We start from the raw sequence: 27,734 nt of genomic DNA on the forward strand, positions 1-27,734 counted from the left end.
AGCCCTAAAGTTATGGAATAGTCTTCCATATAATGTTCGGGACTCAGACACAGTCTCAGTGTTTAAGTCTAGGCTAAAAACCTATTTATTTAGCCAAGCATTTTTGTAAATAGATTAGCCTTAGGTAAAGCGGCAGATCTGGGGGACTTATGGATGTAGAGTATTGTGGTGAACTGGTATGTTTAGATGCTGTCTTCCTCACTCTCATTGATCACTCAGGTTTGTTGAAGGTGAGGTGATTGGTTGCTTTACATCTCAGGAAGCCCTCATGTCTATGTTTCCTTCTGGCTCTCCCTTTTTAGTTATGCTGTCATAGTTAGTCTTGCCAGAGTCCCTGCTTGCACTCTGCACCAAATATACATTCACCTTATACATTGTTCGACTGTGACCATACCTAACTGCCATCTCTTCATCTCTTTTGCTCTCTCCTCTTCTGCTCTCTCCTCTCTCCCTTTTTCTCTACCTATCTCTCTGTCAAGCTATACATTTCGCTCCTGAGCTGCCAGTGATCCAGACCTCCTCTGGACCTGTCCAATTTGTTCTGGAGTCCTGCTTCTGGTTGGAGATCTCATCACATGGATGCCCAGTGTGGTCTTCCTGGGAATGCGTGTAGTGACAGGGGATAGCTCAACTTTTCCATGAAGGTGGCCCTGTCCTCGACTGATGCAAACAGTTGTTCTCTGAGGACCTGTGACTTTAGTCGCTCAATAGTTCAGAAATTAAATTTCTTACAGTCCACCTGAGCCTCCAGGAACAAACTGGACTTTAATCTTACACATCTCCTCTTATACTGGACTTCCAGTCTACAGTAGCATAATATTATGCACATCAATCCCTGCTATCTGTTTTCACCCAGATGAGGATGGGTTCCCTGTTGAGTCTGGTTCCTCTCAAGGTTTCTTTCTATTACCATCTCAGGGAGTTTTTTTTCTTGCCACTGTCGCCGTCATCCTCGGCTTGCTCATCAGGGACAATCATATCATTTTGATTCATACACATTTCATACAAACTTAATTCTTTTGATTGTGTAAAGCTGCTTCGTGACAATGTAAATTGTTAAAAGCACTATTTAAATAAAAATAAATTTTAAAGAATATAAATAGAATATTTGTTTTTGCACCCATGATTTATATTGCACATAATATGATATTGCATATAGAATAGTAATAATATTGCACACTAGATTTATATAAATATTGCACAAGACTCCAGCTCCACTCCAATGACAGAGCCCGCTTTTCTGATGAGCTTGTTAGGTCTGTTGGTATCAGCTGATTTTAATCTGCTACCCCAGCAGACTACGGCAGAGAAGATAATGCTGGAGACCACAGAATGGTAGAACATCTGAAGCATGGTTCTGCATACATTAAAGGACCTAAGTCCTAAGAACCTAAGAAAGTACAGGCGACTCTGACCTTTTTTGTACACAGCATCAGTGTTCTTTGACCAGTCCAGTTTAGCTGTCCAAAATGTCCACCTCACTGCCCATGATGTTTATATAGATGTGTGTCCGTAACTACCTGTTTGTTACTTCCTTTTAGCAACCCACAAATCCCCTGGGACCTTCCATATCATTTATTGTAAACAGACACTAAGGAGCGACAAACAACCATTTACATGTTCTACATCCCCCTTCTTAATTATGAGTGTATCTGCTTGGGTTTAACATAAATATATAATTGAAACTGAATTAGCAAGAACAGTTTTAACAGTCGCAGTTTTATTTTAAACAGTTTTAACGGTTAGCCTTGATATATAACATTCTTATATTATTTTATTATACAGTATATACATTTTTCTTACCAGCCAAATGGAACTGGACTGTTAAAATACAAGCTATGAACTTATGTAGTGTAGTGCTTGTATAGGGAATTGGGCTTCGATACCCTTCCTGAGCGAGTGACGACCACGGGTGCTTTGTGCACCTGTTCTGTTTGCGGCTGGTCAACACTTTGCTGAGGCTCTGGCAGAGGTTCATTGTTGGTGTTGAGTGTGATCTGTGTAGTTGCAGGAGGGGTGTATTGCTCAGGTGTATGTAAGAGATGACGTCTGTTTCTCACATATGTGGCACCTCCAGCCTGAACCTGGTAGCTGTTTGGCTGTGTTGCTCTTCCTATTATCGTTGCCAATCTGTCATATCCCCTGTCCATCTGTATTCTCACTGTCTGCCCTGCATGTAATGAGGCCAAAGGCCTGGCGGACCTGTCATAGTGTGTCTTTTCTCTCTGTCTGTTGCGTGTTATACAGTAGCTGCCTGGACCGGTGTTTCCACCTTTGGCAGATACATGGCTTTGATCATGGGAATGGAAAGCAGGCGCTGGGCTGGTGAAGGCAGCCTATCTCTTGGTATGTTACAAATATTGAGCAGTGCCAAGTATATGTCTGTACCATCACGTGCACATTTTTCTAATAGGTGTTTGGCTGAGCGTACAGCTCTCTCAGCCAGCCCATTTGATTGAGGGTAGTGGGAACTGCTGGTGATATGGCAGAAGTCCCGTAGGCAGGAAAATTCTTTGAACTTCCTGCTTGTAAAATATGCTGCGTTGTCAGTCATTATCCTCTGGGGAGCTACATGAGTGGCAAAGTGATGTTTTAGTCTGGTTACAATGGCCATACTGGTTAAATGGTTGAGCTGGTCTATTTCAAACCAGCCAGAATAGGAGTCAATGAGCACCAGATATTCTTTTCCTCTCCATTTAAAAATGTCCGCCTCTGTAAGGGCCCACGGCAAATCCAGTATATCATGCAGTTGAAGGGACTCCCTTGTTTGGTGTGGTCTGAGGGCATTACAAGGAGCACATCTGGAGACCTTATGTTCAATGTCCTGGTATATACTAGGCCAAAGCATAGTTTCTTTGGCCCTGCGCTTTGTTGCTTCTAGACCCAGTTGACTTTGATGCAGTTGTTTGGTATAAAAGTATTGTAGTGAGTGGGGAATGACAATAGCATAGAATTGCCTAAGGTCATGTGGCAACTTCTTTGATGAGTCAGGCCAACCTGTGACAACGGCCTCAAGTAATCGCATGCACATACGGTCTGCCTGTGTTTCCCGTCTCAGTTCCTCAATTCTCCCTGTGGAGAGGGCTTCCACTGTCATCACATCATAGTCCTCACTAGTGTGGCCCAGTCAGTGGAAGGCAGGTGTGCGCATGAGAGCGTGTCTGCTAAGTATAGCTCTTTGCTCCTCTTGTAAATAACATTAAGGTTGTTATGCTGCAGCTTAAGCATCATCCTCTGAAGCCGTGCAGAGGCTGAGTGTAGGGGTTTTCATAGAATAGTGATATGGGGCTGATGATCAGTTTTGACGGTCACTGGACGGCCATATATGTAGTCATGGAATTTTTGACAAACATTAACAAGGGCCAGCAGCTCCTTCTCTATCTGAGCATAACATGATTGATTCTCTGTCAGTGCTCCTGAGGCAAACGCCACTGGTTTATTGCTCTGGAGGCAGACAGCAGGCCGTGCTGCGATGCATCTGCAGATAAAACCACTGGTTGGTGCACATCGAAGTACTGAAGTACAGGAGGACTTGTGAGGAGTTCTTTAAGTCTGTTCAATGCTGCCATGTGGTGCTCCTGCCATGTCCACTCCACATCTTGAAGTAAGAGTTGACGAAGGGGGGCTGTGATTTCGCTGTACCCTGGGATAAATTTTGATAAATAGTTTGTCATGCCCAAAAACCTTTGAACACCATGGTTGTCTGCTGGTGTTGGCATAGAACGGACTGCATCCGTCTTCGTTGGGTCAGGCTTTGTCCCCTGGTCTGTTAGGAGGTGACCCACATATGGCTCCTCAGCCACCCGGAAACAGCATTTATCAGGATTTAGCTTGAGATTTACAGCACGTATTCTGTCCATGACCTGCCGGAGACGCATATCATGCTCCTCTCTTGTGCTTCCCCAAACAAGGGATGTCGTCAACAATGATTGCACATGGCTGTCCTTCAAAGATCTGCTCCATACACCATTGGAAGACTTCACTACCCGTGTCCATAGGGCATGCGGAGAAAGGCATGTCGCCCCACAGGGGTCATAAACGTGGTCAGCTTTGATGATTCCTCACTGAGTGACACCTGCCAGAATCCACACTTTGCATCAAGGACACTGAACACCTTAGTCAAAGTCAACTTTATTGTCAGTTCTGCTACATGTACAGTGCATACATATAGAGAAGCGAAATTACGTTTCTCTCATCCTCGATACAAATAACACTGAAGTGAAAAAAAACTCTTAAATAACACAAACTTAGAAAAACAACAGAGGTGAGGTAATTTAGTTACTGTCCTGCAAAAAGGGACAGTTAACAACACAGAAGGCAGAAATGGAGAGAAACGGAACATTGCATTAGGAATAGTTCAATTCAATTCAATTCAATTTTATTTGTATAGCGCTTTTAGCAATTTTCATTGCCGCAAAGCAGCTTTACATAGTCAAAAGAATTATTTAAGTTTGTATGAAATGTGAATTTGTATGAATCAAAATGGTCAGTTTGTCCCTGGTGAGCAAGCCGAGGGCGACAGTGGCAAGGAAAAACTCCCTGAGATGGTAATAGGAAGAAACCTTGAGAGGAACCAGACTCAACAGGGAACCCATCCTCATTTGGGTGAAACAGAAAGCAGTAAATGATCTGCATTTATACAGTGTGTAGGGTGGGAGGCAGTTCAGCTATAATAGCTGATGTTAATTGATGTTAATGTGGAGTCCAGGTAGTTATTGAAGACCCAGGTAGACTTGTAAGAAGTTCCAGTCATGAACTATCGAACTGTCAAGTCCCAAGAGAAACAGTTGCCAACACCAGTCAAGGCCAGAACCATTTTCTAGGTAGAGAGAATCATTCCCAGACACCAGACGCATCCCAGAGAGACACACGGGGCATCCATGTGACGAGATCTTCAGCCAGAAGCGGGGCATCAGGATGGGTCAGACAGGTCCGGAGGTCAGAGGGAGTCTCGATCACTGGCAGCTCAGGAACGACATGTGTAGCTCGACAGAGAGAGAGAGAAAGAGTGAAAGGGGGGGACAGGAGGAAAGAGGAAAAAGAAAGAGGGGGGGAAAGAGAAGAAGAGGAGAGATGGCAGTTAGGTATGGTCACAGTCACACAATGTATAATGTGAATGTATATTAACTGTAGAGTGCAAGCAGAGACTCCGGCAGGACTAACTATGACAGCATAACTAAAAGGGAGAGCCAGAAGGAAACACAAACATGAAGGCTTCCTGACATGTAAAGCAAACAATCACCTTACCGTCAGCAAACCTGAGTGATCAATGAGAGTGAGGAAGACAGCATCCAAACATACCAGTTCACCATAATACTCTACGTCCATGAGTCCCCCAGATCTGCTCCTTTACCTATGGCAAATCTATTTATAAAAATGCTTGGCTAAATAAATAGGTTTTTAGCCTGGACTTAAACACTGAGACTGTGTCTAAGTCCCGAACACTATTTGGAAGACTATTCCATAACTTTGGGGCTTTGTAAGAAAAAGCTCTGCCCCCAGCTGTATTTTTCATAATACGCGGTACTGACAAGCAGCCTGCATCCTTTGATCGAAGTAGGCGTGGCGGATCGTAAGACACTAGCAGTTCGCTCAGGTACTGCGGCGCGAGACCATTTAATGCTTTATATGTCAAGAGTAGTATTTTAAAATCAATGCGAAATTTCACAGGGAGCCAATGGAGTGAAGATAAGATAGGGGTGATGTGCTCATATCTTCTGGTTCTGGTGAGGACTCTCGCTGCTGCATTCTGGACTAGCTGAAGCTTATTTATGCATCTAGCTGAACAACCAGACAGTAAGGCATTACAATAGTCCAACCTAGAGGTGATAAAAGCATGAACTAGTTTTTCTGTGTCGTTTAGCGACAATAAATTTCTTATTCTGGCAATATTTCTGAGGTGAAAGAATGCTATCCTGGTAATATTATCTACATGTGCTTCAAATGAAAGGCTGGAATCAATAATCACACCAAGGTCTTTCACTGTTGCATTTGATGGAACAGAAAGGCCATCTAAAGTTACGGTGTGATCTAAAATTTTACTCCTAGCTGTATGCGGTCCTATGACTAGAACTTCTGTCTTATCCGGATTTAGCAGAAGGAAGTTAATTAGCATCCAATTTCTTATGTCCTGCACACATTGCTCAATTTTAGTAAGCTGTTTTTTCTCATCAGGTTTTGCTGAGACATATAACTGTGTATCATCAGCATAACAATGAAAACTAATACCATGCTTACGGATTATGTTGCCCAGAGGAAGCATGTAAAGGGAAAAAAGCAGTGGACCTAAAACTGAACCCTGCAGAACGCCAAACTCCACTAGAGAACATGCAGAATAATCACCATTTAAGTCTACATACTGATAACGATGGGTCAGATAGGATCTGAGCCAGGAGAGGGCTGTATCCTTAATTCCCACTACATTTTCTAATCTGTGAAGAAGAATAGCGTGATCAACAGTGTTAAAAGCTGCACTGAGGTCAAGTAATACAAGCATAGTTACACAACCCTGATCAGAGGCCAATAGAATGTCATTTACTACTTTAACAAGCGCTGTCTCTGTACTGTAATGAGGCCTAAATCCTGACTGATACAGTTCATGTATGCCATTTCTATGTATATATGAGCATAGCTGCTCCGCTACTATCTTTTCCAGGATCTTAGAGATAAAGGGGAGGTTTGATATTGGTCTGTAACTGGACAGCTGACAGGGGTCGAGGTCAGATTTCTTAATTATTGGTTTGATAACTGCTAATTTAAAAGATTTTGGAACATATCCAATGCTGAGTAAAGAATTAATTATTCTCAACAGGGGTTCTATTATTGCTGGTACTATCTGTTTAAGAAAATGTGTCGGTACAGGATCTAATATACAGGTTGATGAATTTGAAGAAGAGATGAGTGAAATTAGTTCATTCTCTTCAAGGGGAGTAAAGTATTCTAGGTTCTGGTCTGACATGGCTAGATTAACATCTGCATCAATTACATTGTTCGGTTTCAAAACCTCAATTTTATGCCTAATATTTACAGTTTTATTATTAAAAAAGTTCATGAAGTCCTCACTATTGCATGATGTTGTTGTGGAGATTTCTGCAGTGGTCTTATTTCTGGTTAATTTGGCTACAGCATTAAATAAGAATCTAGGATTATTTTTGTTATTTTCTATAAGAGTGGAGAGATATGTTGATCTAGCTACACTAAGAGCTTTTCTATAGTTCAGGATGCTCTCCTTCCATGCTATTTGAAATACTAGTAATTTAGTTTGACGCCATTTACGTTCTAATTTCCAAGCGGTCTGTTTTAAAGTGCGCGTGTGATCGTTATACCAGGCAGCAAGTTTTTTATCTCTAATAATTTTTCTTTTGACTGGAGCTACATTATCTAGGGTATAGCGAAATGTCGACTCTAAATATTCAGTCGCCTGATCGAGTTCTGTGGGGTCAGACGGTGATCTAATCGAAGTTGGGAACTCTGGGAGATTACTGATAAAACTCTGTTTGGTAGTTGATGTGAATGTACGTTTCATACGGTAGCGCGGCGCTGTGTGTACATTATTATTGTGACACACTTGAATTAAGACAAGATAGTGATCTGAGATAACTTCAGATAGTGGTATTGTGAATACATTTCTTATACTTAATCCAAATAATATTATTAAATCTAAAGTGTGACCTGCTTTATGAGTGGGTCCTACTACACACTGATTTACTCCTACCGAGTCCAGTATAGACATAAATGCAGTTCTCAGAGGGTCTTCTGGGTTTTCAAAATGAATATTAAAATCTCCAGCAATTAACACTTTATCTACAGAAACGACTAGGTTTGAGAGGAAATCTGCAAATTCACTAAGAAATTCCGAGTACGGCCCTGGAGGTCTGTAAATGACAATTAGCGGGATCGACTGAGCTGACTTAATATAGTTAAATACACTTATGTTACTATAAAGAATTTCAAATGAATTAAATTTGTGTCCGTGTTTTTGTACAATAGTCAAATTATCATTGTGAATAACTGCGACGCCTCCTCATCTACCAGTTAACCGAGGCTGGTGTATGTAGCTGTATCCAGGAGGACTAGCTTCATTTAGAGCTACATACTCGTCCTGTTTAATCCAGGTTTCTGTTAAACAGAGTATATCAAACTCCTGATCTGTGATAATTTCATTAACTATAACTGCTTTAGATGCGAGAGATCTAATATTTAACAGTCCTAGCTTCAGATCAGAGGTGCCGGCTGCGCATTCAGTCTGATCCAAGTTTGTGGTCTTTATGCTAATTAAATTACTAAAACAGACTTTCTGAGTCTTTCTAAATTTGATTTTAGCTCGGGGAACAGACACAGTCTCAATAGAGTGAACCCTGAGTGACGACTCTATGCAGCTAGCAGACGGTTGGGTTAGCCTGTCTGTCTGCTCCCTGGCCTGGGCTCTGGATTGTCACCGATTAACTAGGCCTTTTCTAAGACTATGAGCTATACTACAAGAAATGAGAGCAGCACCTTCCCGAGTGGGATGGACACCGTCCCGCCCTAACAGGCCAGCTTTGCCCTCAAAGGTCTTCCAATTATCAATAAAGCCCACGTTGTTTTCGGAGCACCACCTGGACATCCAGCGGTTCAGCGACCATAACCTGCTGTAAGTTATGTCACCACGTCTCATTGGGATGGGACCAGAGCATACTACTCCATCGGACATCGCCTTCGGTAATTTAAACACCTCTATAAAGTTATTCTTACTAACCTCTGACTGACGAAGGCGTATATCGTTAGCTCCAGCATGTACTACTATTTTGGAGAACCTGTGCTGTCCTAGAGCCCTAAGATTACCTGCTATGTCCGGTGCTCTGGCTCCCGGGATACACCTAACCACTGCCGCTGGTGCCCCTAAAGGTCTAGCTAATTTCACGTGTCTCATTATAGAGTCTCCTATAACCAGAGCTCTTTCAGGTTTCTCAGTGGGTGCATCACTGAGGAGAGCAAACCTGTTGGACACGTGAAGCGCAGAAGAGGTGTGCTCCGGTGGGCTAGTCTTAGCGTTAGCTTTGGCTGAACGAGTATGCCGCCGAGTCGTCACCCACTCGCCCCGCTGTGAGGGCTCTAATGCCGGAGTCGGGGGCTGGTTATCTCCGCCTGCGGCACCCAGACTGTCCGCTACAGGAATAAAACTGCTCTTACACTCTCTAACCCTCTCTAAAGTCTGGATGCGCTCCTCTAACGCTGATATCTTCTCCGTCAGAGTGCTCACTAACACACACCTATCACAAATAAAATTACCGCTAACGACGGAGGAAGAATGTCTAAACATCCTGCACTCTACACACTGAACAAGCTGAATATTGGATATGATATCGTACCTGAGTCGGAGTTGTAGTTGTTGGGAGCTGAATTCCGTTTGTTGTTTTTAGAAAAAGAAACTCGCGCGTTCTCCAAAAAGCGCAGAAAAAGGCGAAGCCAAATAGTGTGAGATGTAAAAACTAGTTGCTATTAATATTATTATTGTATATATGAAAAAAAGTATGTAATTTAAACGCTAACACAAACCCAAACTTTCGCGGCAACGAGTGCAAGTGTGCTTATTTTAGTTGATCAAAGTGACACGTGACATCATAATGAGCAATATAAACCAGTAAACAAAACCGGGGTATAAATACAGTATGAACAAGGTATGTACATTTTTATTTTTTTATGTTATTTCCTGGGTTGAGGTAGTGAAAGTACCAATGGTGCATGGAGCACAAAGTGACAGGTGCAAGAGTGTGATTGAGTGTATGTGTGAGTGTGTGTATGTGTGAGTTTGTGTGAGTGTTGTGTGTCTGAGTGTGTGTGTGTCTGTATTAGTGTGTCCGTGTGTGTGAAATGAAGGAGTCAGAGTATGACGGTGGGAGAGGCCGAAGAGCACAGAGGAGGCAAAGCTGGAAGGGAGTTGAGCTTCCTGATCGCCTGATGGATGAAGCTGTCCTTCAGTTGCTTGTCCTGGCTTGGAGACTCCTTAGTCTCCTCCCTGATGGTAGCAGACTAAAGAAGCTCTGAGTTGGGTGGGTAGGGTCACTGGCGATGTTGAGAGCTTTTCGTGTGAGGCGGGTGTTGTAAAAGTCCAGGAGGGAGGGAAGAGAGACACCAACGATCTTCTCAGCTGCTCTTACTATGCGCTGGAGTGTTTTCCGGCAGGACGCATTGCAGGCGCCAAACCACACAGTAATGCGGCTGGTCAGGATGCTCTCAATGGTGCCTCTGTAGAAGGTGCGCATAATGGATGTCAGGGCTCCGGTTCTTCTCAGCTTTCGATGAAAGTAGAGACGCTGTTGTGCTTTCTTGGCTAGTGCTGCAGTGTTGGTGGACCAGGAGAGATCTTCCGTAATGTGCACACCCAGGAACTTGATGCTCCTTACCCGCTCTTAACGATCGCACCATTGATGGACAGCGGAGAGTGTTGGGTGTATGTTCTCCTGTAATCAACGACATCTCCTTTGTCTTTTCCACGTTCAGGGAGAGATTGTTGTCTGTGCACCACCCAGCCAGGTGGCTTATCTCACTCCTGTAGTTAGTCTCATTATTGTTGCTAATGAGACCCACCACAGTCGTGTCGTCCGCAAACTTGATAAAGAGGTTGGAGTTGTGTGATGGTATGCAATCGTGGGTCAACAGCGTGAAGAGGAGGGGGCTCAGCACACATCCCTCGGGAGCCCCAGTGCTCAGCATGATGGTGCTGAAAGTGTACCGCCTGAGGTCTGCCAGTCAGGAAGTCCAGCAGCCAGTTGCACAGTGGGGTGCTGATCCCCAGCTGAATCAGTTTATGAGTGAGCTGTTGTGGAATGATTGTGTTGAACGCCGAGCTGAAGTCGATGAACAGCATTCAAACATAAGACTCTTTGTTTTCCAAGTGGGTGAGCGCCATGTGGAGGGCCGTAGCAATGGCATCATTGGTTGAGCGATTGGACCGATAAGCAAACTGGAAGGGGTCCAGGGAGGTGGGGGGGGGCAGTCTTGATCTGCTGTATGACTAGCCGTTCAAAGCACTTCATAATGATGGGAGTAAGTGCAACTGGGTGAAAGTCATTGAAACAGGAGGAAGATGTTTTCTTAGGTACTGGGATTATGGTGGTGGTTTTAAAGCATGTGGCAATAACAGCCTGCCTCAGAGAAATGTTAAAAAAGTTCGTAAAGACATCCGTGAGTTCCCCTGCACAGTCTCTCAATACTCGGCCAGGAATGTTGTCAGGACCTGGGGCCTTGCGTGCGTTAATCCTGCGGAAAGATCTTCACTGTCTGGGTAAGCGTCATCACCTGGTCGCCGGGCTGAGGTGGGTGTTTCTGTGTCGTGGTGCTGTTGTGAGTGTCAAAACGAGCAAAGAATGCATTCAGCTCATTTAGCAGAGAGAGAGAGCTGTCACATGTCCGCTGTGGGGGCTTGTAATCAGTGAGGCATGTCGGCGATCACCTGTTCTATTGTTTTCATGGGATGGTGCGGTCTAAGGAGGGCTTTATTGAGGTGGACAGGGTCAATGCATAGTCTAAGGCAACCATCTTTTTTACATGTTGTCACCATAGAGGACACCCACTCTATGGGCTCTTGAATTGGGCTAATGACTCCCAGTTTGATCATCCTGTTGAGTTCATTGATTATTTTGTCCTCCATTGCCAACAGCACTCTTCTTGAAGCACATATTGTTGGGTGCATTGAGGGGTCAGGTGCATATGATAAACTACAGACAGTTTACCTACAGTCCTGCAATCAAAGAGATCTTTGTCTTGCACCGGGCTCCAGTGTCGATCTTCACCTTAAGCTGCTTTCTTGTGTTAGAAGTGAACAGGATGGTAAATATCTCTCCTCTGTTAGCTGGTACTACTACGCTTTCACAAAAAAAAAGTCTGCTGATTCACAAGCACTCTGTTCGTCAAATTCACTTATTCTATGTATTTGTTCTCCCCCGCGTATGGTGTGGGGGTGCTCTGTTTGAATGTGATGTACCTTGTCCTTGTCTGTTGCACTTTCTTTGTTGCAGCAGAAACACCGGCGCTGCAATATATGTGCCATTCACACTTAAACTTCAACCAGTTGTCTATGATATTCTCATTAAAAATGAGGGGGTCAATCTTGCGAAGTCCTTGTGCCATCAGTACAGGCTTACTTCTGACACCATGTATATGTGTCTAGACTAAATGACCAACAATTTTGTAGCACCGAGCTCATTTTATTTCTTTTACACACACTGCCCATAACTACCTGTTTGTTACTTCCTTTTAGCTACCCACAAACCCACTGGGACCTTTCATATCATTTATTGTAAACAGCCACTAAGGGGCAACAAACAACCATTTACATGTTCTACAGTTTATGGGGTTAGGGATGGTCCTCTGCTTCCTAAAATCTACCACCGGCGCTTTCGTTTTCGAAACACTGAGCTGCAGGTGATTTAATCCACACCACTCCACAAAACTGTCGACCACACTTCTGTACTCAGTCTCTTGGCCTCTCCTGATACAGGCCATAACAGCAGAATCATCTGAGAACTTCTGCAGGTGGCAAAACTGTGAGCGGTGTCTGAAGTCTGAGGTGTAAAATGTAAACAGAAAGGGAGATCGTGCTTCTCACAATAGTGTTTAAAGTGATGTTCTGCAGCCGCACATATTGTGGACGACCTGCTAGATAGTTAGTAATCCAGGTCACAAGGGAGATATCCACCCGCATGTCCAGTAGCTTAATACTGAGTAGCTCAGATCTAATTGTGTTGAACGCACTGGAGAAATAAAAAAACATGATTCTCACAATGTTACCTGACTCCTCGAGGTATGTATATGCTCTGTTTAGATGATGGCATCCTCCACACCAATGCGGGGCTGATAGGCGAACTGCAGCTGGTCCTGGTATGGTTCTACGATTATCCTGATGTGCTTAAGGACCAGTCTTTCCAGTGACTTCATGACATGTGAGGTCAGAGCAACAGGCCTGTAGTCACTGTTCGTCTTTGGATGTTTATTCTTAACCACAGGAACAAGGCATGATGTCTTCCACAGGTCAGGTAGAGTCATTAAGCTCAGGCTCAGATTGAAGATGTGCTGAAACACTCCACACAACCTCTAAAACACTAGGACTGAGTCCCTCAGGACCTGCAGCCTTGTCTGGACTTCCTCTGCTGAGAAGTGTATTGGAGACAATGTAGAGGATGGCTCTGAGGGTAAAGGGTTCAGTGTCGAAGGGGCAGGGCTGGTTGTGGACATGTATTGTAGTGGTTGAGGGGGGAGCAATGGGGCATTGCCGAGAGGTGGGGGGTTGAGGTCCTAAGTCACTGATGGGATTTATGATACTTAGGTGAGGTGGGGTAGATGTCTGATCAAATCTGTAAAAAAAACAAACAGATTTAGATCATTGGCCCTGTGGTCACCCTCCATCACCTGGTTAGCTCTCCTTCCAATCCCAGGTATCGTTCTCATTCCACTCCACACCTCTCTCATGTTGTTCTGAGCCAGTCTGCTTTCCAGTTTCCTTCTGTAACATTCCTTTCCATCCTTGTTTTTTTCCTTCACTTCAGTAATTGTAATTGTTGAGTTACACTTAATTGCAGGGTGAGTAAAACAATTTACTTAATAGTTTTAGTGATGTTTACTTGCAACACATAAGTAGCGTCAAAGAAAGCAATGACGTTATTGTACCAGTGAGAGGCAGCAGTGCACCCAAGAATAATGAAGAAGTAGAAAAAAAGGGGAAGAAGAAGCAAGACTTTTCAGAGCATGCATAATTGGATTTGTGCGTGCTCAGCGCGTGAACGGTTGAATTGGCGCCAATTTTCAGGTATTGAAAGAAGCAGCGGTGAAGTTTTTAATGAATAATAAGGTAATCAAGCAAGCAACTTGTATGTAAATGTTTATTTTCTGTCTTTCTTATTTTTTTTCCAATGTAGTACATATTTACCAAAGAATTTTGATATTATATGGTGCTAGATGAACACGGTCTGACCACTTAAAACTAGTAGGTACCACAAATCGTTCCTGTATTGCTTAAAAATCTTTTTGGCTTTTTAAAAATTGAATATGTTGTATAGTTTCATATTTTATCTAGAGTTGACAAAACAAATGCCTTATTTCCATGATGAAAATAGAAATTAAGATATGAAGTAAATGGGCTGGTCAAGATTGTCTTCTCAGTGGCTTGTGATTGATGTGAATAAAGATTTTGAAATATACTGTATGCTTGCCATTAATCGATTTAATGATTAGTGTAATCGTTTGCAGCGTTTCCTGCTGTGACGTAGCTTCCTGTTTTTGTATCGTTGCCGCGAAAGTTTTGCGTTTGTATCAGCGTTTAAATTACATAACTTTTTCATTTATACAATAATAATATTAATAGCAACTAGTGTTTACATCTTCATACTATTCGCCTTTTTCTGCGCTTTTTTGGAGAAAACGCGAGTTTCTTCGTCTAAAAACAACAAACGGAATTCAGCTCCAAACAACTACAACTCTGACTCAGGTACGATATCATGTCTAATATTCAGCTCGTTCAGTGTGTAGAGTGCAGGATGTTTAGACATTCTTTCTCCGTCGTTAGTGGTAATTTTATTTGTGATAGGTGTGTGTTAGTAAGCACTCTGACGGAGAAGATATCAGCGTTAGAGGAGCGCATCCAGACTTTAGAGAGGGTTAGAGAGTGTGAGAGCAGTGTTATTCCCGTAGCGGACAGTCTGGGTGCCGCAGGCGAGGATAACCAGCCCCCGACTCCGGCATTAGAGCCCTCACAGCGGGGCGAGTGGGTGACAACTCGGCGGCATACTCGTTCAGCCAAAGCTAACGCTAAGGCTAGCCCACCGGAGCACACCTCTTCTGCGCTTCACATGTCCAACAGGTTTGCTCTCCTCAGTGATGCACCCACTGAGAAACCTGAAAGAGCTCTGGTTATAGGAGACTCTATAATGAGACATGTGAAATTAGCTAGGCCTTTAGGGGCGCCAGCGGCAGTGGTTAGGTGTATCCCGGGAGCCAGAGCAACGGACATAGCAGGTAATCTTAGGGCTCTAGGACAGCACGATAGTGGTACATGCTGGAGCGAACGATATACGCCTTCGTCAGTCAGAGGTTAGCAAGAATAAGTTTAAAGAGGTGTTTAAATTAGCGAAGGCGATGTCCGATGGAGTAGTATGCTCTGGTCCCATCCCAATGAGACGTGGTGAGATAACTTACAGCAGGTTATGGTCGCTGAACCGCTGGATGTCCAGGTGGTGCTCCGAAAACAACGTGGGCTTCATTGATAATTGGAAGACCTTTGAGGGGGAAAAAGGCCTGTTAGGGCGGGACGGTGTCCATCCCACTCGGGAAGGTGCTGCTCTCATTTCTTGTAGTATAGCTCATAGTCTCAGAAGAGCCTAGTTAATCGGTGACAATCCAGAGCCCAGGCCAGGGAGCAGACATACAGGCTAAACCAACCGTCTGCTAGCTGCATAGAGTCGTCACTCAGGGTTCATCATATTGAGACTGTGTTTGTTTCCCGAGCTAAAAACAAATTTAGAAAGACTCAGAAAGTCTGTTTTAAGAATTTAATTAACATAAAGACCACAAACTTGGATCACACTGAATGCGCAGCCGGTACCTCTGATCTGAAGCTAGGATTGTTAAATATTAGATCTCTCGCATCTAAAGCAGTTATAGTTAATGAAATTATCACGGATCAGGAGTTTGATATACTCTGTTTAACAGAAACCTGGATTAAACAGGACAAGTATGTATCTCTAATGGCGCTTTTCCACTGCATAGTACGGCACGGCACGGTTCAGTTCAGCTCACTTTTGGGGGGTTTTCCACTGGGAACAGTACCTGGTACCTGGTCCTTTTTTTAGTACCACCTCAGCCGCGGTTCCAAGCGCGCCGAACCGTTACCAAAACGTGACGTGTAAACTCTGCTGGTCACTGATTGGCCGGAAAAAATCGTCATTACTGCGTCACTGAACTTGCGACACGAGACACAACAGACCCGCTAGTATTATTAGCAGAGCCAGCGAAGGATCGGACGCACCTTTTTGTACTGTATTAACTAAAAAAAAATGGCTGTTTCATGGTCTATTGAGGAAGTACAGACGTTCCTCTCGTTGGTAGCCGATCCAGCGAGAGCTTGATGGGGCGACGCGGAATGAAAAAGTTTTTCAGGAGGTCGCTAAGCTCTTGGCCGCACATGGCTATCATCGGACTTACAAACAGTGTAGGGACAAGTTAAAAAAGTTTAAAAAAATGAAGAACGACTACAGAAGTATAAAGGACCACAACAGCCGGAGTGGTTCAAACAGGCGGTCAAGGAAGTGGTTCGCCCAAATGGATGCAATCTACGGAGGCAGACCAACGAGGAAAGGAAGAGAGGGTGCCCTGGACTCGGCCATGCCATTGTTGTTGGAGAACACGATCGAGGATGGTACGTTGTGTTTTTATAACGCTTGAAATCCTAACTTTTCTGGTTTTATTGACCGTCGATGCTTATTTTATATCGCAATTTGACTGTAAAATCATGGCCTTAATGAAGCACGAACTCCTAGTAGCTAACATGTATCAGTGGTAGTGCTATTGTTCATGATGTTCATGTTTTTTTTTGTTGTGTTGCAGTAATTTGTGCATTCCCAACTGATTATACAAACTTTGCGTTTCAGACTCATTGTCCACGATCGATTCACTTGTACTTTCTACATGCAAGGACGACGACTCCTCTTCCCAAGCGGTGCTAGCAGCGTCTCCACTACGCCCGCCAACACCATCAGCCTCCAGCTGCACGACGACACCGCAGCGTGTGTTAACGGGTACAATACACATTTGATACTTCATATATCATAATATGTACAAATAGGATATCACAATATAGGATATATATTCTTATATACCGTGTCTCATGAATTACTGTTGCTTACCATAAATAGTTTAATACCATAAAGAATATTATACAATACCATAGATACTGTAAATGTAATTGAGTAAAATCAAATGAATTTCAAAAATAATTTCTCTCATTTTCACTCCAATTTTCTACGCTTTGGTCCAGGCAAGAGGAAACGGAGCCTGCACCATCAGGAACATCTTGCTGCATTAAGAGAGATGCAGGTGGCAGACATTGAGCAGCAGGAGCTGAACCGTGCCCAGAGGGAGCGCCACTTGCAGATGGCACTGGAAGAGGCCAAACAAGCGAGGGAGCAGGAAGCGGCCTTGAGGGCAGAGGAACACTCTCAGACGGCAGCTTTCAATCAAGCATTCCTCAATGTTATGGGGATGCTTGTCCAGGCAATGAGCGGCCGACGGGAATAGAACTCTCTTGCTGACTAATGCCATAGGTGTTTGTTTTTGTGTTTTTTTTTTTTTTTGATAATGTTTGCACTACATGTCTGCACACTTAACAGTTTCTTCTGTTAACGTTAAAATTTATTTTGTCCTACTTGTCTGTTGTATGTCCGTTGTGCACTACGTGCATGTGCACACTGTTTAAAGTTTACAGTTTATATTTTGACTACTTATATTTTTACTTTTTGCACCTTGTAGATTTTTAGTGTTTTCTGGTCATATTTTTACCTGTAAAATTGTGTTGTGCTTCAATAAAAACAATTTGATCAAATACGTGTAGCCCAAGACTATATTAAAGATTTATTATTGTATGAGCAGGTAAAGTACCTCCTGATAAAGACAAATGGTTAATGCCACCACAATACAAACCAAAAAAAACAAACAAGGAATACATTGTAAAGTTTGAAATGGTGTTTAAAAATTTATTGATAATACACTTTACAGAACATGCTACGTGAATAGTTAGCTACTCAAGTAACGCATCAGACCTGCACGGACATCCCTGCCCTCCTCCTCTACAGCCTGTGGCACTGCCACCACAGTCTCTGCTGCTGGGGGTTGATCCCAAGAATTCTCATAGGCCTCACCATGACTCTCACAAAGGTTATGTAGAGCACAACATGTCAGCACCATGGACTTCACAAGGTTGACAGCACAGTCATTTTTCATAATGCATCGCCATCTTCCTTTTAATCGACCGAAGGCATTTTTAACAACTACGCGTGCTGGTTAACGAATTAGCTCTGGGACCAACAGGGTTTCTGCTGCTGCACAGAACTCCTGAACACACCGACACAGTTGTTATGCTTACAGCTTTCTTTAAAGGTACACACACACGGAGGTTTGTGTCCCGTCGCTCCATCGCTGGACGCAGTTTGTTGCATAAGTGGATGAATGTTTCTTCAGACATTCTAAAGTTCTCCAGCCACTGAGTGTTTGTAAAACCGGGAACAATCACATCCCACCACTCTGAAGCACGACCTGTAATATACAGAATCTGCATTTTAATGTAACACTGGCAGTTAAGTTTATTATATGCTTAGCAACAGTGATAAAAGTTAGCTAGTGATGAGCTTTTTTTTAGATGCTTACCCTTGTGCGTCGTCGAGATAACAAGTTGTCGGTGTCTTTGTGTTGTTGTAAAAGTTCCCAAACTCTCTTGTCTTTTTTATCTGTGTTTTCTTTGGCTGCCATCAGCCTCTTTTGAAACAAACTCCTTCGTCTTGCTGTTAAAAACATCCACATGCCAAGAATGAAGAACACCATTCCGTCGATATGCTCCATTGTTGTGTGTTTGTTGTGGCGCGTTTAGATGTAAACATTATAAACATTAAAGCACTTTTTGTAAGTCGCTCTGGATAAGAGCGTCTGCCAAATGCCTAAATGTAAATGTAAATGTAGATGATGTCACGGCAGTAGAGGCGGCGCAACTATGACGACACGTGAATAATCACGGCCACTCTAAAGCGGTACTAAACTGCAGTGGAAACGCAAACTAAGTCGAACTGAGCCGTGCGGTGTCGAGCCGAGCCGTGCCGAGCCGAGTCGTGCCACGCAGTGGAAAAGCGCCATAAATGAAGCTAGTCCTCCAGGGTACAGCTACATACACCAGCCTCGGTTAACTGGTAGAGGAGGAGGCGTCGCAGTTATTCACAATGATAATTTGACTATTGTACAAATACACGGACACAAATTTAATTCATTTGAAATTCTTTATAGTAACATACAGTAAGTGTATTTAACTATATTAAGTCAGCTCAGTCGATTCCGCTAATTGTCATTTACAGACCTCCAGGGCCGTACTATGAATTTCTTAGTGAATTTGCAGATTTGCTCTCAAACCTAGTCGTTTCTGTAGACAAAGTGTTAATTGCTGGAGATTTTAATATTCATTTTGAAAGTCCAGAAGACCCTCTGAGAACAGCATTTATGTCCATACTGGACTCGGTAGGAGTAAATCAGTGTGTAGTAGGACCCACTCATAAAGCAGGTCACACTTTAGATTTAATAATATTATTCAGATTAAGTATAAGAAATTTATTCACAATTCCACTATCTGAAGTTATCTCAGATCACTATCTTGTCTCAATTCAAGTGTGTCTCAGTAATAATGTACGCACAGCTACCAAACAGAGTTTTATCAGTAATCTCCCAGAGTTCCCAACTTCGATTAGATTACCGTCTGATCCCACAGAACTCGATCAGGCGACTGAATATTTAGAGTCGACATTTCGCTATACCTTAGATAATGTAGCTCCAGTTAAAAGAAAAATTATTAGAGATAAGAAACTTGCTCCCTGGTATAAGGATCACACGCGCGCTTTAAAACAGACCGCTCGGAAATTAGAACGTAAATGGCGTCAAACTAAATTGTTAGTATTTCAAATAGCATGGAAGGAGAGCATCCTAAACTATAGAAAAGCTCTTAGTGTAGCTAGATCAACATATCTCTCCACTCTTATAGAAAATAACAAAAATAATCCTAGATTTTTATTTAATGCTGTAGCCAAATTAACCAGAAATAAGACCACTGTAGAAATCTCCACAACAACATCATGCAATAGTGAGGACTTCATGAACTTTTTTAATAATAAAGTTGTAAATATTAGGCATAAAATTAAGGTTTTGAAACCGAACAATGTAATTGATGCAGATGTTAATCTAGCCATGTCAGATCAGAACCTAGAATACTTTACTCCCCTTGAAGAGAATGAACTAATTTCACTCATCTCTTCTGCAAATTCATCAACCTGTATATTAGATCCTGTACCGACACATTTTCTTAAACAGATAGTACCAGCAATAACAGAACCCCTGTTGAGAACAATTAATTCTTTACTCAGCATTGGTTATGTTCCAAAATCTTTTAAATTAGCAGTTATCAAACCAATAATTAAGAAATCTGACCTCGACCCCTGTCAGCTGTCCAGTTACAGGCCAATATCAAACCACCCCTTTATCTCTAAGATTCTGGAAAAGATAGTAGCGGAGCAGCTATGCTCATATCTACATAGAAATGGCATACATGAACTGTATCAGTCAGGATTTAGGCCTTATCACAGTACAGAGACAGCACTCGTTAAAGTAGTAAATGACATCCTATTGGCCTCTGATCAGGGCTGTGTAACTATGCTTGTATTACTCGACCTCAGTGCAGCTTTTGACACCATTGATCATAGTATTCTTCTTCACAGATTAGAAAATGTAGTAGGAATTAAGGGTACAGCCCTCTCCTGGCTTAGATCCTATCTGACCCATCGTTATCAGTATGTAGACTTAAATGGTGATTATTCTGCATGTTCTCTAGTGGAGTTTGGCATTCCGCAGGGTTCAGTTTTAGGTCCACTGCTTTTTTCCCTTTACATGCTTCCTCTGGGCAACATAATCCGTAAGCATGGTATTAGTTTTCATTGTTATGCTGACGATACACAGTTATATGTCTCAGCAAAACCTGATGAGAAAAACAGCTTACTAAAATTGAGCAATGTGTGCAGGACATAAAGAATTGGATGCTAATTAACTTCCTTCTGCTAAATCCGGATAAGACAGAAGTTCTAGTCAGATGTTCTAGTCATAGGACCACATACAGCTAGGAGTAAAATTTTAGATCACACCGTAACTTTAGATGGCCTTTCTGTTCCATCAAATGCAACAGTGAAAGACCTTGGTGTGATTATCGATTCCAGCCTTTCATTCGAAGCTCATGTAGATAATATTACCAGGATAGCATTCTTTCACCTCAGAAATATTGCCAGGATAAGAAATTTATTGTCGCTAAACGATGCAGAAAAACTAGTTCATGCTTTTATCACCTCTAGTTTGGACTATTGTAATGCCTTACTGTCTGTTGGTTCAGATAGATGCATAAATAAGCTTCAGCCAGTCCAGAATGCAGCAGCAAGAGTCCTCACTAGAACCAGAAGATATGAGCACATCACCCCTATCTTATATTTACTGCATTGGCTTCCTGTTAAATTTCGCATTGATTTTAAAATACTACTCTTGACATATAAAGCATTAATTCAATTCAATTCAATTTTATTTGTAAAGCGCTTTTAGCAATTTTCATTGCTGCAAAGCAGCTTTACACAATCAAAAGAATTATTTAAGTTTGTATGAAATGTGAATTTGTATGAATCAAAATGGTCAGTTTGTCCCTGGTGAGCAAGCCAAGGGCGACAGTGGCAAGGAAAAACTCCCTGAGATAGTAATAGGAAGAAACCTTGAGAGGAACCAGACGAACAGGGAACCCATCCTCATTTGGGTAAAACAGAAAGCAGTAAATTATCTGCATTTATACAGTGTGTAGGGTGGGAGGCAGTTCAGCTATAATAGCTGATGTTAATTGATGTTAATATGGAGTCCAGGTAGTTATTGAAGACCCAGGTAGACTTGTAAGAAGTTCCAGTCATGAACTATCGAACTGTCAAGTCCCCAGAGAAACAGTTGCCAACACCAGTCAAGGCCAGAACTATTTTCTAGGTAGAGAGAATCATTCCCAGACACCAGACGCATCCCAGAGAGACACACGGGGCATCCATGTGACGAGATCTTCAGCCAGAAGCGGGGCACCAGGATGGGTCAGACAGGTCCGGAGGGCAGAGGGAGTCTGGATCACTGGCAGCTCAGGAACAACATGTGTAGCTTGACAAATAGAGAGAAAGAGTGAAAGGGGGAGACAGGAGGAGAGAGGAAAGAGAAAGAGGGGGGGAAAGAGAAGAAGAGGAGAGATGGCAGTTAGGTATGGTCACAGTCACACAATGTATAATGTGAATGTATAGCAACTGTAGAGTGCAAGCAGAGACTCCGGCAGGACTAACTATGACAGCATAACTAAAAGGGAGAGCCAGAAGGAAACACAAACATGAGGGCTTCCTGACATGTAAAGCAAACAATCACCTCACCGTCAGCAAACCTGAGTGATCAATGAGAGTGAGGAAGACAGCATCCAAACATACCAGTTCACCATAATACTCTACGTCCATGAGTCCCCCAGATCTGCTCCTTTACCTATGGCAAATCTATTTATAAAAATGCGAATGCGAAATGAGACTGTGTCTGAGTCCCGAATACTATTTGGAAGACTATTCCATAATTTTGGGGCTTTGTAAGAAAAAGCTCTGCCCCCAGCTGTATTTTTTATAATACGCGGTACTGACAAGCAGCCTGCATCCTTTGATCGAAGTAGGCGTGGCGGATCGTAAGACACTAGCAGTTCGCTCAGGTACTGTGGCGCGAGACCATTTAATGCTTTATATGTCAAGAGTAGTATTTTAAAATCAATGCGAAATTTCACAGAGAGCCAATGAGTGAAGATAAGATAAGGGTGATGTGCTCATGTCTTCTGGTTCTAGTGAGGACTCTTGCTGCTGCATTCTGGACTAGCTGAAGCTTATTTATGCATCTAGCTGAACAACCAGACAGTAAGGCATTACAATAGTCCAATCTAGAGGTGATAAAAGCATGAACTAGTTTTTCTGCATCGTTTTTGCGACAATAAATTTCTTATCCTGGCAATATTTCTGAGGTGAAAGAATGCTATCTTGGTAATATTATCTACATGTGCTTCAAATGAAAGGCTGGAATCAATAATCACACCAAGGTCTTTCACTGTTGCATTTGATGGAACAGAAAGGCCATCTAAAGTTACGGTGTGAACTAAAATTTTACTCCTAGCTGTATGCGGTCCTATGACTAGAACTTCTGTCTTATCCGGATTTAGCAGAAGGAAGTTAATTAGCATCCAATTTCTTATGTCCTGCACACATTGCTCAATTTTAGTAAGCTGTTTTTTCTCATCAGGTTTTGCTGAGACATATAACTGTGTATCATCAGCATAACAATGAAAACTAATACCATGCTTACGGATTATGTTGCCCAGAGGAAGCATGTAAAGGGAAAAAAGCAGTGGACCTAAAACTGAACCCTGCGGAACGCCAAACTCCACTAGAGAACATGCAGAATAATCACCATTTAAGTCTACATACTGATAACGATGGGTCAGATAGGATCTGAGCCAGGAGAGGGCTGTATCCTTAATTCCCACTACATTTTCTAATCTGTGAAGAAGAATAGCGTGATCAACAGTGTCAAAAGCTGCACTGAGGTCAAGTAATACAAGCATAGTTACACAACCCTGATCAGAGGCCAATAGGAAGTCATTTACTACTTTAACGAGTGCTGTCTCTGTACTGTGATGAGGCCTAAATCCTGACTGATACAGTTCATGTATGCCATTTCTATGTAGATATGAGCATAGCTGCTCCGCTACTATCTTTTCCAGAATCTTAGAGATAAAGGGGAGGTTTGATATTGGCCTGTAACTGGACAGCTGACAGGGGTCGAGGTCAGGTTTCTTAATTATTGGTTTGATAACTGCTAATTTAAAAGATTTTGGAACATAACCAATGCTGAGTGAAGAATTGATTATTCTCAACAGGGGTTCTGTTAATGCTGGTACTATCTGTTTAAGAAAATGTGTCGGTACAGGATCTAATATTCAGGTTGATGAATTTGAAGAAGAGATGAGTGAAATTAGTTCATTCTCTTCAAGGGGAGTAAAGTATTCTAGGTTCTGGTCTGACATGGCTAGATTAACATCTGCATCAATTACATTGTTCGGTTTCAAAACCTCAATTTTATGCCTAATATTTACAACTTTATTATTAAAAAAGTTCATGAAGTCCTCACTATTGCATGATGATGTTGTGGAGATTTCTGCAGTGGTCTTATTTCTGGTTAGCAAAGTTTTCAGGGAGCAAGTTTCTTATCTCTAATAATTTTTCTTTTAACTGGAGCTACATTATCTAAGGTATAGCGAAATGTCGACTCTAAATATTCAGTCGCCTGATCGAGTTCTGTGGGGTCAGACGGTGATCTAATCGAAGTTGGGAACTCTGGGAGATTACTGATAAAACTCTGTTTGGTAGTTGATGTGAATGTACGTTTCATACGGTAGCGCGGCGCTGTGCGTACATTATTACTGTGACACACTTGAATTGAGACAAGATAGTGATCTGAGATAACTTCAGATAGTGGAATTGTGAATAAATTTCTTATACTTAATCCAAATAATATTATTAAATCTAAAGTGTGACCTGCTTTATGAGTGGGTGATACTACACACTGATTTACTCCTACCGAGTCCAGTTCAGACATAAATGCTGTTCTCAGAGGGTCTTCTGGGTTTTCAAAATTAATATTAAAATCTCCAGCAATTAACACTTTGTCTACAGAAACGACTAGGTTTGAAAGGAAATCTGCAAATTCACTAAGAAATTCAGAGTACGGCCCTGGAGGTCTGTAAATGACAATTAGCGGAATCGACTGAGCTGACTTAATATAGTTAAATACACTTATGTTACTATAAAGAATTTCAAATGAATTAAATTTGTGTCCATGTTTTTGTACAATAGTCAGATTATCATTGTGAATAACTGCGACGCCTCCTCCTCTACCAGTTAACCGAGGCTGGTTTATGTAGCTGTATCCAGGAGGACTAGCTTTATTTAGAGCCACATACTCGTCCTGTTTAAGCCAGGTTTCTGTTAAACAGAGTATATCAAATTCCTAATTTGTGATTATTTCATTAACTATAACTGCTTTAGATGCGAGAGATCTAATATTTACCAGTCCTAGCTTCAGATCAGAGGTGCCGGCTGCGCATTCAGTCTGATCCAAGTTTGTGGTCTTTATGTTAATTAAATTACTAAAACAGACTTTCTGAGTCTTTCTAAATTTGTTTTTAGCTCGGGGAACAGACACAGTCTCAATACAGTGAACCCTGGGTGACGACTCTATGCAGCTAGCAGACGGTTGGTTTAGCCTGTCTGTCTGCTCCCTGGCCTGGGCTCTGGATTGTCACCGATTAACTAGGCTCCTTCTGAGACTATGAGCTATACTGCAAGAAATGAAAGCAGCACCTTCCTGAGTGGGATGGACACCGTCCCGCCCTAACAGGCCAGCTTTGCCCTCAAAGGTCTTCCAATTATCAATAAAGCCCACGTTGTTTTCGGAGCACCACCTGGACATCCAGCGGTTCAGCGACCATAACCTGCTGTAAGTTATGTCACCACGTCTCATTGGGATGGGACCAGAGCATACTACTCCATCGGACATCGCCTTCGCTAATTTAAACACCTCTATAAAGTTATTCTTGCTAACCTCTGACTGACGAAGGCGTATATCGTTAGCTCCAGCATGTACTACTATCTTGGAAAACCTGTGCTGTCCTAGAGCCCTAAGATTACCTGCTATGTCCGGTGCTCTGGCTCCCGGGATATACCTAACCACTGCCGCTGGCGCCCCTAAAGGCCTGGCTAATTTCACATGTCTCAGTATAGAGTCTCCTATAACCAGGGCTCTTTCAGGTTTCTCAGTGGGTGCATCACTGAGGAGAGCAAACCTGTTGGACACGTGAAGCGCAGAAGAGGTGTGCTCCGGTGGGTTAGCCTTAGCGTTAGCTTTGGCTGATCGAGTATGCTGCCGAGTCGTCACCCACTCGCCCCGCTGTGAGGGCTCTAATGCTGGAGTCGGGGGCTGGTTATCTCCGCCTGCGGGACCCAGACTGTCCGCTACAGGAATAACACTGCTCTCACACTCTCTAACCCTCTCTAAAGTCTGGATGCGCTCCTCTAACGCTGATATCTTCTCCGTCAGAGTGCTCACTAACACACACCTATCACAAATAAAATTACCACTAACGACGGAGGAAGAATGTCTAAACATCCTGCACTCTACACACTGAACGAGCTGAATATTAGACATGATATCGTACCTGAGTCAGAGTTTTAGTTGTTTGGAGCTGAATTCCGTTTGTTGTTCTTAGAAGAAGAAACTCGCGCGTTCTCCAAAAAGCGCAGAAAAAGGCGAAGCCAAATAGTATGAGATGTAAAAACTAGTTGCTATTAATATTATTATTGTATAAATGAAAAAGGTATGTAATTTAAACGCTAACACAAACGCAAACTTTCGCGGCAACGATACCATTAAATAGCATTAAATGGTCTCGCGCCACAGTACCTGAGCGAACTGCTAGTGTCTTACGATCCGCTGCGCCTACTTCGATCAAAGGATGCAGGCTGCTTGTCAGTACCGCGTATTATGAAAAATACAGCTGGGGGCAGAGCTTTTTCTTACAAAGCCCAAAAATTATGGAATAGTCTTCCAAATAGTGTTCGGGACTCAGACACAGTCTCAGTGTTTAAGTCCAGTCTAAAAACCTACTTATTTAGCCAAGCATTTTTATAAATAGATTTGCCATAGGTAAAGGAGTAGATCTGGGGGACTCATGGACGTAGAGTATTATGGTGAACTGGTATGTTTGGATGCTGTCTTCCTCACTCTTATTAATCACTCAGGTTTGCTGACGGTAAGGTGATTGTTTGCTTTACATCTCAGGAAGCCCTCATGTTTGTGTTTCCTTCTGGCTCTCCCTTTTAGTTATGCTGTCATACATAGTTAGTCCTGCCGGAGTCTCTGCTTGCACTCTACAGTTAATATACATTCACGTTATACATTGTGTGACTGTGACCATACCTAACTGCCATCTCTCCTCTTCTTCTCTTTCCCCCCCTCTTTCTCTTTCCTCTCTCCTCCTGTCTCCCCCTTTCACTCTTTCTCTCTCTCTGTCAAGCTACACATGTCGTTCCCGAGCTGCCAGTGATCCAGACTCCCTCTGCCCTCCGGACCTGTCTGACCCATCCTGGTGCCCCACTTCTGGCTGAAGATCTCGTCACATGGATGCCCCGTGTGTCTCTCTGGGATGCGTCTGGTGTCTGGGAATGATTCTCTCTACCTAGAAAATAGTTCTGGCCTTGACTGGTGTTGGCAACTGTTTCTCTGGGGACTTGACAGTTCGATAGTTCAGGACTGGAACTTTTTACAAGTCTACCTGGGTCTTCAATAACTACCTGGACTCCATATTAACATCAATTAACATCAGCTATTATAGCTGAACTGCCTTCCACCCTACACACTGTATAAATGCAGATCATTTACTGCTTTCTGTTTCACCCAAATGAGGATGGGTTCCCTGTTGAGTCTGGTTCCTCTCAAGGTTTCTTCCTATTACCATCTCAGGGAGTTTTTCCTTGCCACTGTCGCCCTCGGCGTGCTCACCAGGGACAAACTGACCATTTTGATTCATTCCAAATCGCATTTCATACAAACTTAAATAATTCTTTTGATTGTGTAAAGCTGCTTTGCGGCAATGAAAATTGCTAAAAGCGCTATACAAATAAAATTTAATTGAATTGAATTTTTGATCAGACTGTGGTGTAATATTATTAGTAGTAACGTTAGTAATTTTTTTTTGTTATTAAACTTTGCTATTGTAATGTCCAATACGTGTTTAATAATCACAGTGTAACTATTCATTACATTGTTATGGCTACAAATTTAAAGCTATATTATAGGGCTGCACGATTAATCGT

The 27,734-nt window shown here is 42.6% G+C and overlaps 1 long non-coding RNA gene across 1 annotated transcript; it reads left to right on the plus strand.

Annotated features, from left to right (window-relative positions):
- Window positions 1-16,579: 16,579 nt before the first annotated feature.
- LOC128508969 (uncharacterized) lies at window positions 16,580-26,976 on the plus strand. The gene is made up of 3 exons (XR_008355987.1): window positions 16,580-16,769; window positions 17,009-17,294; window positions 26,936-26,976. It is a non-coding gene; the product is annotated as an uncharacterized LOC128508969 (long non-coding RNA).
- Window positions 26,977-27,734: the final 758 nt, after the last annotated feature.

Source organism: Clarias gariepinus, chromosome 21 (genome assembly GCF_024256425.1).
Source record: "Clarias gariepinus isolate MV-2021 ecotype Netherlands chromosome 21, CGAR_prim_01v2, whole genome shotgun sequence".
In the NCBI taxonomy this organism is placed as follows: domain Eukaryota; kingdom Metazoa; phylum Chordata; class Actinopteri; order Siluriformes; family Clariidae; genus Clarias; species Clarias gariepinus.